The sequence below is a fragment of the Sphaeramia orbicularis genome, chromosome 16 (genome assembly GCF_902148855.1).
Source record: "Sphaeramia orbicularis chromosome 16, fSphaOr1.1, whole genome shotgun sequence".
Lineage (NCBI taxonomy): Eukaryota > Metazoa > Chordata > Actinopteri > Kurtiformes > Apogonidae > Sphaeramia > Sphaeramia orbicularis.
The window spans coordinates 17,384,297-17,405,235 of NC_043972.1; the positions used below are offsets into that span (position 1 = coordinate 17,384,297).

The window sequence follows — 20,939 nt, forward strand, 5'->3', positions numbered from 1 at the left end:
AATCACGTTGGTTTTTTTTCATGCCTAAAGAGGAATAAAAACACTCAGGAAAAAAATCTTGATTAAGGTTCTCATAATTCATGCATGAAAGGGTTAAAGACAGACCATAAACGCTGCAATGAAGGAGGATTTCCAAATTCTGTCATTTTCCTCCTAATTTTGGCTTCTGCAGCTTAGAGCAATTGGTGTTATTATGCTGATTTTCTGACACTGAATCATCACATGAATAATAATAAAAAATAATAAAAAAGCTAATTACCCTCTAAATATCCCAATATGTCTTTTACCCTTTATCAGGCAAGTGGCTATTTTTGGTAATTTCTGCATATATTAAGAGACAGTGACAGCAGCAGTTCCAGTTAGGACAGTGAGTCAACCATGTCAGGTCCAATGTGGTCTCCAGGGTTTGTAAGGTCCACCTCTGCATGAACAGTGAGTGGACCTGCTTTGTTAGGTACCATGAAGTAATGGTACTAATGTAAGGAATGATGTTCAAAGGGATAATGTGGATGTGGACAGGTGTTTGGAGCAGCACTTATGTTGTAATGTTCTAAAATACATGTTCCTTTCATTACCTCCGCCAAGGAGGTTATGTTTTTGTCGGCATTGGTTTGTCTGTTTGTCTGTCTGTGTGCAAGATAACTCAAAAAGTTAAGGACAGATTTGGATGAAAATTTCAGGAAATGCTGATACTGGCACAAGGAACAAATGATTAAATTTTGGTGGTGATCAGGGGTGGGTGGGGGGGGCATGGGGGCCCGCTGATCTACCTTGGCAGAGGTCTGCGCTCACCGAGTGCTTTTCTAGAAAAGACAGCGCAGCCAAGGCAGATTAGTGGGCCCCCATGGCCCCCTACCCCCAATCACCACCAAAATTTAATCATTTGTTCCTTATGCCAGTATCAACATTTCCTGAAATTTTCATCCATATCCGGGGCACTGATCTGCCTCGGCGGAAGTCTGTGCTCTCCAAGTGCTTCTAGTTTTACATGTGTTTGTCTTGCATTTTTTATATATAACTCTTGGATTTTTTAGGTTTATTTTTATTTGCCACTTATGTGTAAGGAACCAGATATGGTACTTCATTGACCTTGATTTTCTACATAACAATAAAAAATTTGGAAAGATTTCACAAAAGTAATAAAGTCTTGTTATGTCCTCCAATAACACATTAAGGATTAACTTTTGTAAGTAAAGTTAAGTTTATTTATAAAGTGCTTTTCACAGATAAAAATCACAAAGTAGTGTACATAAAATGGGTGCAATAAAACAACATAAAAATAATTTCATAAAATCTACATGTCAAATACCACGCGATTAGCAGTTAGGGTTAGGGTTAGCGTATTGGTTTCCAACCATTTTTGGCTCATGACCCCATTTTAACATCACAAATTTCTGGCGACTCGAGCGGAGACATTTTTTTTTGCTAAAATTAATTTGTTTTTGATCATGTAATAGTTTGCTATATTATGTTGCAAATTAACGTTAATTTTAGACGACATTTAGGCTATATAATGTATATTATTATGGACAGAGGCAGAAAAGCCAGGTGTAGATTACTGCACAAAGTGAGAATTTGATTTTCCTTGGTCAGGATATGGTCAGTTCAGCTTGGATTTACAAGGCTGACAATTAATACTGAACAAACAACAACTCAAACTATGAATTATGAAAGAGCTGCAGCATCTGAAACCGACCACAATGAACATTTGAAAGATAAACAGAACCACAGTGCTTCAGAGTTTGTCATGACTTTTATGGATTGTGACTGTCTCTCTTAACTCACCCTACATTTTTTTATTAGTAAGTTTTTCTTAATTTTTATCAGTTACTAAAAATTTCAGGCGACCCCGATTTGAATTCCAGGTGACTAGGGATGTCCGATAATATCAGCCCACCGATATTATCAGCCCAATATTGGCATAAAAATGTAATATCGGTGAATATCGTTATTGTTTTTTTTGCCTATCATTAAAACCGATAAAATAATGCCTTGATTTCACCGGCATTTACCAACGTGTAAATGAAGCATTGTTTGTAGCTGAAAGAAATGTGCAGTTTTCAAAATTGTACAGTAGAGTTGCTACACTGTAATAGACTCATGGAGGGAGGGAGAGAAAATAAATAAATATGGCATTTTTTCAACAACTTAAGTTGAAGTATGTATTCTTTGCATAGACAGTGTTTACATTTTGAAAGCCTTGTTGCATTTGAGAATGCATCCAATGGGCATCACAATAAAATTAGGCATGATGTGTTAATTACATGACAGGAGATATGTGATGTTACCTAAAATTAGTTTAACCCTTTCATGCATAGTGGTCACTACAGTGGACAGTTCTTCTCCAGCTGATCTCTTGTATATTCATGAATTTTATTGTTTTAGTTCCATATCAGCCAACACAGTGGACGCCTATGTATCATCCCATACACTGCAATTCGTACCATGACTGTAACTTTACTGTTCTGGATAAACCTGATCTGCAGGACAACATGTTTGAGTGTAAATCAATTGCTTGTTATTGTTCTTAGACTGTAATTAATCGTTTTTCTTAAGAAGTTTTAATTTTTTGCATATTATCTCCATAAAGTGAGTAATAACTAATATTAGAGTATGTTAAAATGTGACAAAACATCAGATTAGATGCATTAAAAAAAATGTATTTCATCGTTTTCACACAATATATCAGTAAATGCGTTTCTTTGTTTCAAAAATTAAATACATGGTGTCCAGCTGAGTGGACATTTTTGCAACTCCACAAAAAATAGGTTCATAAAAAAATTCAATTGTGGGGTTTTTTTTGTTTTTTTTTTCATGCCTAAAGAGGAGTAAAAACACTTAGGAAAAAAATCTTGATTAAGGTTCTCATAATTCATGCATGAAAGGGTTAATATCCCACATATATCGGCAGTGGTATCGGTAGATATCGGAATCGGAAATTAAGCGTTGGACAATATCGGCATATCGGTTTTTGGCAAAAAAGCCGATATCGCACATCCCTACATGCGACCACCCCAAGGTTGAAAAACACTGGGTTAGCGGTTACGAACATGTAAACCAGAGATGTTGGCATAAATTGACAAGCGATCAAATGACATTGATTAAAGCATGAAAGGATGAAAATGCGTACACATAGCACGCCAAATGCCATAAGAACTGGCGTGACATACAACACGATTTCATGAGATCAGTCTGACTTTTCTATGGTGGAAAAGGACAAAAAAAAAAAAAGGAATAAATCAAAGTAAAACCATTGCAAAAACATGCCCATATCTTGAGTTTGGAAGATGAAATAATGAATTTTGCAAAGCCTGAAGATGTGACATATAACCCTTCCCCTATAATTTGTTGCATATTACTCCAATGGTAATTTACCCAGGGTGCATCTGTGTCACTGATTCGTGTTGTATGAGTTAAGTAATCATTAAATAGGGTTAAGCAGTAGATATCTCACTAATATAAAAGCAAAGCATCATATTTTCTGTCTACCTGCTTTCACCACAGAAGATGTGTGTGTGTGTGTGTGTGTGTGTGTGTTTAATCTGTACTAACTGGTGGCTTAGCAACTACTATAACAAGTGATAAAACTGATGACTTTTAAGCTAATTACTAGCATTGTGTGGATACATGTTCAGCGCATACACGTTGGTCAAACCTTCATCACCTCTTTTATTTCTTCATATGCTTTTTGAGGAGGATTAAAGACAGACGAGGACCTTTAATTACCCGGTGGTGGCACACATCAATCATGTGTCCGTAAGACCTTGTGAGCCACAGAAAGGTACACGAGACGAAAATCCGTTTGACCTGTCCGGGACTAAATTAATTATCCAATTACTCCTTTCCGAGTGACTGTGCTGCCCAGATAACTTCGCAGCTATTTACAACTGACTGCCTGGCCAAGATAACAAAGGGGCCAGTTGCCGCATAATCACTTCACATGGTAAACGATCGGCACAAAACTCCTGAGACTGCCAAAAACTCTGCAGACCAGGGAGAAATCGCCGGCGTTATTTTACTTTTTCCTCTCAGGGAAACTGATGATAAGGTAATGAGGCAAAATAGACTATGAAAAGAACATGAGGACCTGAAAATAAGACAAACCGGAGACAAAATATACTGATTTAGTTACTCATTTAGTCTCATTACTCACATCCATCCTTAGAACATCTATAGTGTTTGCAGCCTACTTTTCTTGCATGTTGGTTCATTACGGTTTCAGTCATTTATTTTGCTTTTATCTCGCCCGAAGATGAGGACAAGAAGGGGAAGGACAGAGAGGGAGGAAAGGTATGGCTGTATGAGCGGGCGTCGTTCGTGTCCAAAGCCCAATTACACCCTCTATCCACTCATCACCTTGGCAGGGAGTAGCGATGTTTTAATCCGGAGTTTTCGCCACGGCCAAGGACGGCGGCCAACGGGGAGATTTATCAGAGGTCTGTAACAATCTCAATGGATCAAAAGCGCTCCGCCCGATATCGCCGCTCTGCAAGGGACAATACATCTCCTCCTGTTCTCAAGTAGTAAGCATATTTCTCTCCGGAAAACAAGAAAGGAAGGACTTCTATACGTCTTTGCGCTGCTTGGAAACAAGTGTCAAAGGCTGCTGTCTGTTATCTTTCTGTGAGCGCGGAGGCTCAGACGTTTTTCTTACATATGTTAATGGAAATCCATGTCCTTGCTCGCCGGCTCCTTGTGTCTTTACACTTAAAAAGACTACCTCGAGTCATTCAAGGTGCAAAAGTTTCATGTTTGGGAAAAAAAAAAAGAAAAGTAGACTCTGTATGCTAAAGACGAAGTGATGAAAGTGAAATCAGTAATCACATTTAAGCTGGACTTCTGCCAATCACATGGGAGGGAGGGAATATGGCCGGGGAGGTTTGAGCGTATAGGGTGGAGGCTTGACACCGAACTCGAGAAAAGGGAAAAGAAAGATCAATATTCACGTGTCAGTGGCCCGGAGGCCTGTAGAAGACACCCAAAGGCCAAGGGATGAGCAGAGTGAGGGGGAGGCAGCGCGAAATGGCAACCCGGTTCACATCATGAGTGGCAACATCAGAGCCAATGTCAAACAGAGGTGGTGAGAGTTCAAACACAGAAACACGATTATTGCTTTGAACCTCCGACCCCTCGAATGCACTCCGGCGCTGATGTGTATTCATGACTGTGAAGCTAAAAGAGACAAGGCCAGGGTGTGGGAGAGTGGGAGAATCCACGCACATGTTATAGAGTAGTTAATCTACGCTTTGATGGGTTGACCCATTCATGATGCTGAGAGGCAGGAGGAAAAAAAAAAAAAAAAAAGAAAAAACAGCGTGACCTCGACCGTAACCCTGACCTCTTCTCTGGAGACCACATGTGAGAGGAGAAAAGAGGATCCATGTGTAAAAAAACAAGCCCAAGCATCAGCCTCCTGCCCTCCAGGGTCTACACCAGGTCCTGAAAGTCAGCGTTGCCTCGTGGAGACCCATCTGACTGGACTGAAGAATGAACTGGACGTACAGCAGCGACTCTTCTTTATAATTACATTTTTTGGAACCAACCAACAGATGAGTATACAGGGTGGGGAAGCAAAATTTACAATGAACATTTAGTTGTTTTTTCTCAGCAGACACTACGTCAATTGTTTTGAAACCAAACATATATTGATGTCATAATCATACCTAACACTATTATCCATACCTTTTCAGAAACTTTTGCCCATATGAGTAATCAGGAAAGCAAACGTCAAAGAGTGTGTGATTTGCTGAATGCACTCGTCACACCAAAGGAGATTTCAAAAATAGTTGGAGTGTCCATAAAGACTGTTTATAATGGAAAGAAGAGAATGACTATGAGCAAAACTATTACGAGAAAGTCTGGAAGATACTATTAAAGAAGAATGGGAGAAGTTGTCACCCGAATATTTGAGGAACACTTGCGCAAGTTTCAGGAAGCGTGTGAAGGCAGTTATTGAGAAAGAAGGAGGACACATAGAATAAAAACATTTTCTATTATGTCAATTTTCTCGTGGCAAATAAATTCTCATGACTTTCAATAAACTAATTGGTCATACACTGTCTTTCAATCCCTGCCTCAACATATTGTAAATTTTGCTTCCCCACCCTGTAGTTCAACCCCCTCCATTTCTATTCAGACTACATTAACCCTTTCATGCATGAATTATGAGAACCTTAGTCAATTTTTTTTTTCTTCAGTGATTTTATTCCTCTTTAGGCATGAAAAAAACTATGCAATTGAAATTTTTTTATGAACCTACACTGAACAAAAATATAAACGCACCACTTTTGTTTTTGCTCCCATTTTTCATGAGCTGAACTCAAAGATCTAAAACTTTTTCTGTGTACACACAAGGTTTATTTCTCTCAAATATTGTTCACAAATCTGTCTAAATTTGTGTTAGTGAACACTTCTTCTTTGCTGAGATAATCCATCCACCTCACAGGTGTGGCATATCAAGATGCTGATTAGACAGCAGGATTTTTGCACAGGTGTGCCTTAGGCTGGCCACAATAAAAGGCCACTCCAAAATGTGCACTTTTATCACACAGCACAATACCACAGATGTCACAAGTTTTGAGGGAATATGCAATTGGCATGCTGACTTCAGGAATCTCCACCAGAGCTTTTGCCTGTGAATTGAATGTTCATTTCTCTACCATAAGCCATCTCCAAAGCTGTTTCAGAGAATTCATGAAGAAGACTGTGCGAGGAAAATGGTGGTCACACCAAATACTGACTGGTTTTCTGACCCCCCTGGACCACCCAATACAGTAAAAGTGCACATTTTAGAGTGGCCTTTTATTGTGGCCAGCCTAAGTCACACCTGTGCAATAATCCTGCTGTCTAATCAGCATCTTGATATGCCACACCTGTGAGGTGGATGGATTATCTCAGCAAAGGACAAAGGAGAAGTGCTCACTAACACAGATTTAGACAAATTTATGAACAATATTTGAGAGAAATAGGCCTTTTGTGTACATAGAAAAAGTTTTAGATCTTTGAGTTCAGCTCATGAAAAATGGGAGCAAAAACAAAGGTGGTGCGTTTATATTTTTGTTCAGTGTATCTTTCATGGAGTTAAAAAATGTCCACTCAGCTGGACATTTTTTTAACTCCATGAAAATGTACATAATTAGTGTAAAATACAGTATGTCATATTTTCACGGTCATCAAATATGACCTATTTGGACGTTCAGAGGCTCCGTAGTTACTGTGGAAACACCTTCATCTTCTACAACATTGAGTCACCAGTAAAACCCATGGAGTTGGATCAGTGACAGTGGATGGACACACTTGATTAATGATAAATTTGCTGAAAAAGTCACTTTTTTTTTCCTGTTTTCCCTGTTTTTCATTTAATAACCTTTGAATTTACTCTGAGTTTTAATGAACTTCAACATGATCGACAGAATAAATATACGACAATACCGACTCTACACCGAAAAAATGCTAAATACAGAGGATAATATAATAATAAATGTGAGTAAATACTTAAAAAAGGTTAAATAGAGAGAAAAAAATGATTTGGGAACTGTCTTTATGGGTTCAATATTAATAACATTTTATTTCCTTGCCTTTATATTCACTCATTCACATATTATGCAGATACTGTAGAAGTTCAGGTTAAATTACATTGTAGAATAGCTGTCCACTACGCATGAAAGGGTTAACATTGTAAACTGTGGTGCACAGTGGGCTAACGTTTACAGGTCAGATCAAAATGCATTAAATCACTTGAAACAGGATCATATCAAAGCATAATGGAAGTTTTTTTGCTTTTTTTTTTTTTTTTTTCCAGAAAACAAACACAACTTTCCTAAACACCATTAATGCTCACAGTGGAATTTTATCATGTCTTTAACAGCCATCTACTGACAGAAGGATGAGGCAAATGTTTCAGATGCTACCCACTTACGGGCATTATTAATTAGCTGGTTAACTGAAATACATGCAGATGTACCCAATCATAGACAGGCAATGGAAATGAAGAGCCATAGAGCAACATTTCCTGTTATTTCTCCAACTACATCAGTGGTTCCCAACCTTTTTTGGCTCGTGACTCCATTTTAACATCACAAATTTCTGGCAACCCCAGACATTCAAAACAGAGATATTTTTTTTGCTAAAATGAATTTGTATTTGATCATGTAGTAGTTTGCTATACTATGTTGTGAATAAACGTTAATTTTAGACCACATTTAGTCTATATAATGTATATTATTATGGACGGAGGCAGTAAAGCCAGGTGTAGATTACTGCACAAAGTGAGAATTTTATTTTCCTTGGTCAGGATATGTACAGTCAGTCCAGCTTGGATTTACAAGGCTGACAATTAACCCTTTCATGCATAGTGGTCACTACAGTGGACAGTTCCTCTACAGCTTTACTCTTGTATATTCATGGGTTTAGTTGTTTTAGTTCCATGTCAACCAACACAGTGGACACTTATGCATCATCTCATAAACTGCAATTCATACCATTATTGTAACTTTGCTGTTTTTGATTGGTTCTTGAGTGGAAATCAATTGTTAATATTTATTTTTTGCATATTATCTCCATGAAGTGAGTAATAACTAATATTAGAATATGTTAAAATGTGAGAGAACATCAGATTAACTGCATTAAACATGGTTTCATTTCACTGTTTTATATCACTTTATGATATTGGGTTTTAAATACATGTTTCTTTGCTTCAAGAATAAAATTCATGGTGTAGCTGAGTGGACATTTTTGTAACTCCATGAAAAACAGGTTGATTAAAAAAAAAAAAATTCAATCACATTGTTTTTTTTTTTTTTTCATGCCTAAAGAGGAATAAAAACACTCAGGGAAAAAAAAATCTTGATTAAGGTTCTCATAATTCATGCATGAAAGGGTTAATACTGAACAAACAAGAACTCAAACTATGAATTATGAAAGAGCTGCAGCATCTGAAACTGACCATAATGAACATTTGAAAGATAAACAGAACCACAGTGCTTCAGTTTCAGCTTCACAGTTTGTCATGTCTTTTATGGATTGGGATTGTCTCTATCAACTCAGCATATATTTTTATTAGTAAGTTTTGTGTTTTTTTTATTTTTTTTTTATCAATTACTGCAAATTTCAGGTGACCCCATTTGAATTCCAGGTGACCCCCATGTTGGGTCCTGACCCCAAGGTTGAAAAACCCTGTACTACATGCATGTAAAGATCTTTTTAATGAATGATTCAATGAATTCTACATTAAGTTGATCCACGCACTTTTGGCTACGTTCAGACAGCAGGTTTTAGTGCACAATTTGGATATTTTGGTGAATTTTTTTGTGTGTTTGTTCATATTACACATTAAATGCGACTTCTAGCAATTTTGAGTATGAACTGAATACGACCCTGAAGTGACCTGCATGCACAAAAGAGGTCCTGGTGTAATACGTGACCATGCAGGTACGTACTGTGTTTTCAGAAGTCAGTATGTTTTTCTCGCCACTCCTCCTCCTTGGATGCAGAATTGTGACATTTTTCGTGTTTCAATGACGTAAAGGTCAGATAAATGAGACTGAAGTCGTATTGGAAAATATCAGATACGTATCGGATTTAGGACCACATATGAAAGTGGCCTGGGTCGGACTTGAAAAAATCTGATTTGTGCTGTTCAAACTGTCTTTAACAGATCAGATACAGGTCACCATAATGGAAACACGCTGAGGTTTAGTGACATTAGGAATCTGCCCACGATATGCATTAATAAATACATTTATCTATACAAAATACATTTGAACATAATGTTAATTTTATTTGTATGTTGTAAATATTGTAAAAAAAAAAAAAAAAATTATATTGATAACTGAAATAAAAAATCTTTAATTTGATATTTACTTTGGTTGTCCATTTGTCAAAACTCTTGCTATTTAGATGTGATAAAATATTTTTTTCCTCTAACCAATTATTAGGTTATAAAATACAGTGTTTAAGGTGTACACTGAATACATTTTAGGATGAAAATGTCATAGGGTCTTCACTTTTGAGAACTTTGTAATTCTTGTAAAAAAAAAAAAAAAAAAAAAAAAGGTTAATTTTTCGTCCATCAATAGTTTTTGATATTTTTCATTTAAAAATATTTGAAACTAAATTTTGCCTTTTGAGTATGTTTAACGCTTTCATGCAATTATGAGAACTTTGGTCACAATATTTGTGTGTTTTTATTGCTCTTTAGGCATGAAAAAAAACATACAATTTAGTTTTTTTTTTTTTTTTTAAGGAGTTACAAAACTGTCCACTCAGCCGGACCCAAAGCATTTAATTTTTCAAGCAAAGAAACATGTATTTAAAACCTAATATCAGAAAGTGATATGGAAAAGTATGCGATAAAAACATTTTTAATGCTGCTAATCAGATATTTTCCCACATTTTAACATACTCTAATACTAGTTATTATTCATTTCATGGAGATAATACGCAAAAAAAAAAACAAAAAAACCTGTTTTGTTTGTTGATTTACACTAAAACATGTTAGTGCAGATCAGATTTATCAAGAACAGCATAGTTACAGTAACGGTATGAAGAGCACTGTATGGGATGATGCATAAGCATCCACTGTGTTGGCTGATATGGAACTAAAACAATAAAACCCATGAATATACAAAAGATCAGCTGGAGAATAACTGTCCACTGTAGTGACCTCTGTGCATGAAAGGGTTAAGATGGCATTTAGACTTTTCCAATTATGTGTAATATTTGTCTTAAACTAGTCTGGTCCAAACGTTATGAATCAAAAATAAGTGGGCTGTCCATCCTTGACACCCTTGACCACGCCCCCAGGATCATAAATGACAGGTAGGTAAAGTGATCCTATAAAATTTCAGAAATGCTTTAGTTATTAGAATAAAAAGCTGCTGTTGTGTTTATTTCCGGTTCTTTGTTATACAGTTGATCTCACTTGGCTTCTGTATGCATTGTATTTTTTATTTTTTTATTTTTTTTCAAATTCAGTGAGCATGAAGCCAAGCTAAAAGCCCTGACAGATGGAGAAACGGGTAGAATGTGTTTATTAAACCACAGGTTCAGTCAGAGACTGTTTTGACTGTGAACAGACAGATTGGCATGTGCTTTCAGAGCAGCCGACACACACTGAATATTCAGCAGGACTGACAACGTTGTGTTGTGGTAAAGCTTGTTTCTTATGTTACCTTGTGGAGCTGTGACTCAACCCCTCTCCACCTCTGAACCCCCCCCCCACCTCCACCGCCGGCGGCCCGGCCTGCACGCCTCTGAGTGAATTAATGAGTGAAAGCAGCTTTTGTAACGAAGATGCCAGAGCAGGTTAAGGCTGCAGCCGGATCACGGTAAGCAGCGGTGAGGGCTGCAGTCTGCTTCAATGAGGAGCACTCGGGGCAGGAGATCCGGAGAGGAAGACGAGGAGTGGGAGAGGGTTGAAGAGGGATAAAGCTAATACTTGCATCTGCAGCAAACACCGCCTGTGTGCAAAGTACAATCTTAACAGCAAAAGTTTCAGTACAAGAACAGAGCAGCTCTTTATGTTCAGACAAAGATGAACACTTAGACAGCGGAAGAACCCTCAGAGGAACCTGATGAACATGAGTGTGGGTGGGGTTGTGTTTTTTAACTCTCAAATGTTGCGTTTCCACTACATGGTACCGGCTCGACTCAAATTGGCCTTTTTGTGTTTCCATTATGAAAAAGGACCCGGGCCTGTATTCCTAAAGATTCAGTGGCGGCTGCTCATTTTTCAGACAGGGGAAGCTCATTGTCGGCTTACACACACAAAAAAAGTAAAAAATAAACTGTCAAGCTTTTTGCACATAAATTCATCCCTCCGTTCCTTTTTAAGAAAATGCTCAGTGACCTTATCGTACCAAGTAGACGTCTTTTCCAGGGACTGGACCAGTGTCCTCTCTGCTCAGATTGCCTTGGCCCATTGTGTTGTGGGTGTAAGACTTCAGCCTTTTAAACTACAGATGCTCCTTTCACTCCGACCTAGCCGACAGTTTGATTGATTTAACTATCTACAAAACGATATTAAACTCGAACAACAAATGATTAAATTATGTAACTGAAACAAGAAAACGCTGAAATTATGTTAAATCGAAACAAGGAAGTCCAATGACTGTGTTTTATTTACAGTGCAAGAAATGAATGAGTAATTTCGCAGTGGTTTCTCTCTCGATTTCACAGCAGAATGTGCGACGGTATTAAACTGAACTGTGTCAGTGAAGGAGGAGATCTCAAACTAGCTGTTAATCAAACGGGATTCAGCCTTTCGACTGATCCTCCAATCAGCACATGGGATTCTGGCGTCCAGCCCGGCCGAGCTCCGCCCACAGCTCCATTCACCCCCAGAGACGCCCGGCGTCCAGGGGCGGGACAACATCGTGGCATTTATCCAATTACCGTCCAGTTTTGAGGCAATGAAAAAAACTGTTCCACTCAGTCCCATTGAAGCCCAGAGACGCCCGCAGTCTACGGACAAATGCACTGAGCAGAGATGGAGGAGAAAACAGCGCAACGGGAATGGAGGAGAAGTGAACAACATCACGTCTGTTGATTTGTGATAAAGCTGATTCTGAACGAACTCATCTTTGAGATGAACGTGTTCTAAGACATTTGTAGTCAATGAAATGTCAACACAACCCAACATATTTAACCATTTAATTTTCGTAATTTTAGGGGAAGCCGGGCTTCCCTTGCAGTCTGTGAGAAATTGCCACTGTAAAGATTCTGAGAATTCTCTCACAGAGCTCTTAACTTAACCTAAAATTCCTAGCAAGGAGTGCTAGGAATGAAAGTGGAGTGAAAATGTTAAAATTTTTCACGTTTCTCCGTCTGTCAGGGCTTTTAGCTTGGCTTCATGTTCACCGAATTTGAAAAAAAAACAAAAAAAAAAATACAATGCACACAGAAGCCAAGTGAGATCAACTGTACAATGAACTGGAAATAAACACAACAGCAGCTTTTTATTCTAATAACTGAAGCATTTCTGAAATTTTATAGGATCACTTTACCTACCTGTCATTTATGATCCTGGGGGCGTGGTCAAGGGTTTCAAGGATGGACAGCCCACTTATTTTTTATTCATAACGTTTGAACCAGACAAGGTTAAGACAAATATTACACATAATTGGAAAAGTCTAAATGCCATCTTAAACATACTCAAAGGGCAAAATTTAGTTTCAAATATTTTTTAATGAAAAATATCAAAAACTATTGATGGATGAAAAATGTACATCTTTTTTTTTTTTTTTTTTTAAAGAATTACAAAGTTCTCAAAAGTGAAGACCCTATGACATTTTCATCCTAAAACATATTCAGTGTACACCTTAAACATTGTATTTTACAACCTAATAATTGGTTAGAGGAAAAAAAAAAATTATCATACCTAAATAGCAAGAGTTTTGACAAATGGACAACCAAAGTACATATCAAATTAAAGATTTTTTATTTCAATTATCAATATCATATACATTTTTTTGTACAATATTGCCCATCTTAGTTCATTTTGTTAACTGACATTTTTTGGAGCTTGTGTTAACATTTTTTCTAACTTGATTCAATTATCATTTTTTCTAATTTTACCACCTTTGTCCTGGTCCTTATGTTTGGTCCTCTACAGGTTCCATGTTGTGGAAATGCGGCAAAAGACCTTGACAGCCTTTGTGACTACTGTGGTCAGGCACACCCAGATTAATCAGTGTGTCCGGTGTTGAAGGACAGGAAATGGAGGAAAAAGTGACGAGTGTCTCCTTCCACTGTCACTGATCCAATTTCATGGGTTTTACTGGTGAATCAGTGTTGTAGAAGATGATATCAGTAGATGCTTTTGGTCGACGGTGGATGTTTAGGTCTTTATGGGTTAATATCTTCAGTATAATTTTTGCACGGGCCGGATTGGAACCTTTCGAGGGCCAATTTTAGCCCACGAGCCGCATGTTTAACACCTGTGTGCCTTAGCAGATATGTAAAACACTTCAGACACATAAAACCCACCCAATCAAAATGACCGTTCTCTTTTTCTCCACTGACGACCACTTGAAAAAAGGCTGTGGAAAAAAAAAACCTTAAGCACATGAGGGAGCACTTATTATCGCCTTAGCAATTATCAGAAACATTTTAGAAACATAAAACAAACCCTGCACAAAATGAGCACTTTCAGAGCACATGGTATACTATTAGTATTCCATCTTAGGAGACCACATTTTAAAGCCTTAAAAACATCCTCCAACACCTCCGGGAGTTCTTTTTATTGCCTTAGCAATTATCTAAAATACTTCAGAAACATAAATAAAAACCAGTCTATAATTTTTTTTCAGAGTACAAAGAAAAGTTTTACTAGGAGGCATTTAGTGACTGCATGGAAAAAATGTAAAGAAAATGCTGAAATGTAAAGAATTCTTTTGTAAATGTAACATCCAACAATTCCTTTGATTCTTTAAAGGTCCTATATTATGCTATTTTTCAGTCACGTCATATAGGTCTCAGAAGCCCAAAAACATAGTATTTAAGTTTGTTCGCCCCAAAATCATCCTTTGTTCGGAGTTTCAGCGGTCGAAAAAGTCACTCTCACCAGCCCTCCTCAGAACAGGCTGTTTCTGGGCCTGCTTCCAGGTATGCAAATGAACGCATCTGTCCACGCCCACTCCTCCTCCCCTCTCTGGGAGAGGACGCGGCTTACGCTAGCGGTACTACGTGCTGTCTGAAATGCCCCTCTCTTGTCTACAATACACATGTCTCAGACAGAACGTCTTTCCAAACACTGGCTTTCTTTGCCTTGAGGCGTGATTGAGCCCCGACGGAAAACGGCGGTGTTGTGTCGGGTTCGTGGACCTGACACGGAAAGAGGCCTGCCGCCACTAATGCAGGCAGCTACTAACAAGCTTGATGCTAACTATAGTGATGCCAACCACAAAAGGCCCGTGTTCAAAGTAGTTCTGTTGAATGTCTCTTGATATTATCAGCTCTTGCATGTTAACGGGGATGCAAACGTTAGCAGCAGTAACCGAGCTATGTTAGCTGCCATGCTAACGTTAGACGTACACATCAACAACCACCAGCTTATCCGTAATGTAGGGTTATGCAGTAAAGATACAAAAAAATGAGAAGAACTTACATCTCCCACACTTGTACTTGGGTCACAAAGCGTTGGTACTGCGTCCTTCTTGATTCGGAGTCTTTGTGCTAAGCCGGAGCTGTATGGGCCCATGTTCGAAAAACACTCGTCCATGAAATGCCGGGCACACACATACAAGCGTTTGGGAATGTTGTTTGGTACATGACCATCAAAGATATAATTCAGCCACTTTTTTCGGAGAGGCTCGGAAGTGGGGAGCAAAAAATAAACTTTCGTGTTGGTGTGTGCAGCCAACAACACCACAACTTGCGTGTCTCGCCTTCGCCATGTTTGTTGTCCAAGAGGTACTTTGCCAGGGTGGGGCTTACCTTTTCATGCAGGGTGGGGGCACAGTCAGGGGGAGGAGTTAAATCCGCTTATTTCGCATAAGCGGACCCAACTCAAACTCGGCCGTTTGAGCAGGCATTTTCACTAAATGTGGTGTAGCAAGGCAGGGAGGAAACGGACAGTTTTCAAATTCGAACCTCATAATGAGGCTACTGCAACACACACTACTGTAAGAAAACTGTCACAAAGTGAGATTTGCATAATATGGGACCTTTAACAAAATGCCAGCTACTGTTTTATGCTTTTACAGTATTTTGTTGACAATAGGGAAGGAAAAGGGGTCATCGTTTAACTGATAAAACCGAAATACATCCCTAGATGCTCCTACAAACACTGTAGATCTCCTGCAAATAAACTCCAATATCCTCCAGTTCCGGAGAGCGAAGACAATCTCCCAAACGCCAACGAAAACAGTTTGTCTGGTCCCGTTTTGGGTGTTTTGGTGGCTATTGTGTGTATAAGCTCAGTGTCAAGAGTGTAAACCTCACTGAGATAGCTTCAAATCTCCCTGAAATCAGTTCTGTCAGCTGGAGATGTGTAGTTCCAGCTGAAGAATTACACAGAGGAGTCAGAAAGGAAACGAAGCGGAGGAGAATTCTCAACTAAACAGATACAATCAAAACAAGATATTTGTTCTAAATCATCAGCCAAACCCAGTTGTAGCTGGTGCTCCACAGATTTTGGCTCACATTTTTCAGTCCCCTGTTAAAATGTGAGCTGTATCCACAAGGAAAACCACTTTAACCTGCCTTTTAGGTACACCTTGCACTTCCTGTTAAAAAAACTTCATATTATTTTTCACAATTTAAATAAGGTTAGAATTCAAAAGGGTGGTCCTTATATGGGGTCAAATTTTTTTTTTTGGGGAAATGTTCGACTCTCACCCCCTAAAATTGTTAGGATGCCAATAAAAACAAACTGTGCAAAATTTCAGATTGTTTTGAAAATATCTGGGGGTAGCTCAAGGCCTTTGAATATTTCCAAAATCATTAAATATTGCATAAATTTCACCATTCTTACAAACGCACGCCACATTACAAAATGGAATGCAACATTGCTTTTATTAACACCCACACATTAACTACATGTGCACAACTACACAATATATCCATAAAAAGGAACAAACAAGCCAAAAAAGTTCATGCGTGTATTCGCAAAAGATCGTAGAACTCAAGTCAGAATTATCGTCTTGTCTTCAGTTGAGTGATCGTAACTGTTGTCACATGTATATTACAAGTATGTTACAAAATAGCAAGAAGCAAATAAACGAAAATAGTGTCCTGCATTCATGACTGAATATTGAACTGAAAGATGCATGATGATAATGTTGATTAACAACTACTGCCACTCTGGAGCACTGAGCAGCGTGGCCTTTCTTGCATCGGAGTATTGTCTGTGCTTCACTCAGACTGATATGTTTTTACTGTCAAAGACATATCACTACTAAAACACTAAACAGTGATTCCACACAAATTGTGCACAACAGCACCTTTTGGGGGAAACCCAAAATTAGGAGATGAGGTGAGCAAATCCAAGTAATATGGACATTTTAAGCTTTATCTAGTGATGTGCTGACTGGGTAAAACCAGCACATGTGGTTACCAACAGTCAGAATATGTAATGCCTAGATCTACATGATCAAATGAACCAATTTCAGCCATAAATCATTAAACAGCATGCCAGAAGCCTGGCACACAATGCAGCATATAACATGCGAAAAATACCGAATACGGTTAACTGTGTTATATTTTAAACTTCTTGAGCAACCTCTAAATATTGGTTAATGTTCCTAAAATTTTGCCAGAATTTTTTTTTTTATTTATCCTAACAAATTGGTGGGGTGAGAGCATGAACATTTTAAAGTTGAAAAATAAGGACCACCCTATTGTTCGTTTTTGCATGATCTTTGAAATTCTGGCCACCAACTAAAATGTGCACATTGTAAACAAAAGAAAATTACAAGACTAGCATCTGTCTCCCAAGTGTGCCTGAAACGCACTATTTCTTCCATTTGATATGTATGATTCATTCATTTTCTGAACCCGCTTTATCCTCACTAGGGTCACGGGGGTCACTTGGAGCCTATCCCAGCTACATAGGGGCGAAGGTGGGGTACACCCTGGACAAGTCGCCAGTTCATCGCAGGGCTGAACATATAAAGACAAACAATCACTCTCACATTCACACCTATGGGCAATTTAGATTAACCAATTAACCTATTAGTGCATGTCTTTGGATGGTGGGAGGAAGCTGGAGTACCCGTAGAGAACCCACACAGACACGGGGAGAACATGCAAACTCCACACAGAAAGGTCCCACCCCCATCGACTGGTGTTGGAATTGAACCCAGGACCTTCTTGCTGTGAGGCATGAGTGCTAACCACTGCACCACCGTGTAGGGCTGACCTTGATTTACAAAAATAAAATCAAATTAGAGCAGAAAAATAAATCAATATATAAATCCATATATGATATTTAATAGCTTGATTTATAGGTGTGCATTTTACGCACACTTGGTGACAGATGCTAGTATTTTTGTACATTTGACCTAGCGCCAAAAATAATAATGCAAATTAACCAATGTTGGAGTTAATCATTAACATATGCCAGGATGAAAAAAATCAAATAATATGTGATCCACTTTTTATGTAATATATTGAAAAAAAAAATGTGTTTTTTGCATCCAAAAAAAATGGTTTGTTCACAATATAAACATGACATTTAAAGGGTTAAAAAATGTGACAATTATTGAGTATTTGGTATTTTTAATTTACGGCTGAAGTTGATGAAATAGAAAAAAGTGTAAAAGAATGAAAAACAAACTGTATGAAAATTATTTGACATTATTCCACAAGTGTGCCAAAAAGGCACACTTGGTGCATAAGGGCCTTGCTGGACGGGAAACTGGAGGGTTAATATAAGGTGTAAATGCATCAGAATTGGATTGGATCTTTCTGACCACATCTGGAGGTGCACTGTAAGCCTGGACTTTGTATTTAATAAAATGCTTTAATTACAATGTACTTAAGTGATTTAAGTTTTATTACGTTACTCTAAAATGTTAAGTATATTCTACTAATTTGTAGACATAGTCAAAAGTACGAAAAAGTTTAAGTTGAATGGATTTAAATCACTATGTTTTAGTCATGACCACACCTTTTTATCTTCGCGTTGCATTGTTGTTGAAAATGTGTTATTTTTCTGTGCAGGGGTCACAGCAGGGTTGTGGTGTTAGTGTTAATTTGGACTTAATGTGTGTGTGGCAGTGTTTATTGGCCTTTTTGTGTTTGTTTTTGTATTTTTGTAGAGCTGCACCATGAGTCAGAGCCATAGTAAAGTTAAAGCTCATTGTTTACACACGTCTGTATAATAGTATCATCAAATTGTCTTTTCGAATTGAAAGTCATGTGCACGTATTTCGACAATTAGTCAAAATAACACTGTCGTACAATCCTCATGTGTTGCATCAACTGATAGTTTACGTCATAACTCTGTTAGCTTAGCTCTGTTAGCTTAGCTCTGTTAGCTTAGCTCTGTTAGCTTAGCTCTGTTTTTAGACCAAAAACAGCCACAGTAAAACCACAAATCACTTGTGAAACAACTATAGTGCTTCTAGCTTTTATCACTTTTTCCACTATCCTTGACTAAAAGTTGTTTTGATCCCATCTGGCTACTTTGGGAGGCCAACAGAATGACTCACTACTCCCTCTAGTGGTCACATAAACCATCAGTAGAGTTTAAAAAAATGAAAATTTAAATAAATAGAAAGTTCCGCTAAAGATGCCAATGTATTGTATTGTAGAGATATGAACTGAATTAATTTACAAACACTTTAATGACAATTTTGCACCATGAGTGAGAGCCATAGGCCGAACAATGGCTTTCCTGTTCATCTATAATTGTTCTTTTTTTCAATGTAAATCTTTCTGCCTTGCCAAATTAAAAGCACTTCCTGTACTGGCAAATTACATTGAGCTAACTTCCTGTCTAACTTCCATCTACATTACAATATACTTAGTTGAATAATTATACAAAGCGATTGATTTATATTGTAAAAGATTTTAATTTAAATCAACTTGGAATTGAGTACAATGAACTGATATTACATCTAATAATTATACAAAGCAATTAACATTGCAACAAATTTTCAGTTAAATTAACTTGGCATTTAGTGTGTTGTACTTAAAATAGCAATTCCAATCAAATCAAGCATTTAAGTTTAATACACTCAAATTTTCATTACTTATTACTTAAATTTTTAAGGCAACCGGTTTCCTCAAATTTTTAAAGTAAACTCAACTTATCCAGTCTTATAGTGTAGTTCAACTGAAATGCCATGTGGACATTATTCGTATTTGTACCATAATCTATGTCTACAAGGAATTTACAGTATATTGATTTGTTTCTATATTCTTAACCCATAAAAACCCAAAGATCCACTGGTGACCAAAACCATCTACTGATCTAAACTGATTAATATCTGCTGATCCACGAGTCCTGTCAATACATGTAAATAATTGGTGTAAAATACAGTTTGTCAACGTGATATCGCGAAATTGTTTAAATACACACCACTTTTAATTGGCGTGTTATCTGTATGCATTACAAGCTTTCCACGTATGTTCACACTGCATCAAATACCACGCACTGAGGGTTAGCGTTAGCAGTTACGGATATGTGAACCTGAGATCTTGGCGTACATTAAAACGCGATCAAATGGCGTTGAATAACACGCAAAAGGATGAAAACGCATACAGTATGTGTAGCATGCCAACTGCCATAAGAACTGGTGTGACATTTCATGAGATCATTCTCCAGTTTGTCATCTTTTCGTTGTCATCTGATATGACCCATTTGGATGTTCAGAGGCTCTGTAGTTACCGTGGAAACGCCGTCATCTTCTACAACATTGATTCACCAGTAAAACTAATGGAGTTGGATCAGTGACAGTGGATGGAGACACTTGTTTTATGTTCAGGTAATGATAAATTTGCTGAAAAAGTCAGTTTTTCTCCAGTTTTCGGTGTTTCACATATAATAACCCTCAACTTTAATCCAAGCTTTTATGAACATCTACATCACAGGTGTAAAACATGTGGCCCGCAGGCCAAATCCGGCCCGCCAAAGGGTCCAATCTGGCCCTTGGGATGAAATTGTAAAATGCAAAAATTACACTAAGATATTAATTCTTTTAGTTCAGTTCCACATTCAGACTAATTCAATCTCAAGTGGGCAGGACCAGTAAAATACTATCATAACAACATATAAATAACGACAACTCCAAATTTTTCTCTTTGTTTTAGTGTAAATACATGAAAATATTTACATTTACAAAGTATAATTTCACAAAAAATGTGAATAATCTGAAGAAATATGAATCACCTGAAATGTCTTAAGAGAAGTAAGTACAATTTTAACAAGATTCTGCCGGTTACTAAATGTTTTGTGTATTTGTAGATCCACTATGATCTGTAAGTTATAATGT

At 37.6% G+C, this 20,939-nt stretch overlaps 1 long non-coding RNA gene across 1 annotated transcript; it reads left to right on the plus strand.

Annotated features, from left to right (window-relative positions):
• The first annotated feature begins 1,312 nt into the window (after positions 1–1,312).
• On the plus strand, positions 1,313–20,210 carry LOC115436233 (uncharacterized). Its single transcript, XR_003937793.1, has 3 exons — positions 1,313–1,334; positions 7,621–7,625; positions 20,119–20,210. It is a non-coding gene; the product is annotated as an uncharacterized LOC115436233 (long non-coding RNA).
• The last annotated feature ends 729 nt before the right edge of the window (positions 20,211–20,939 follow it).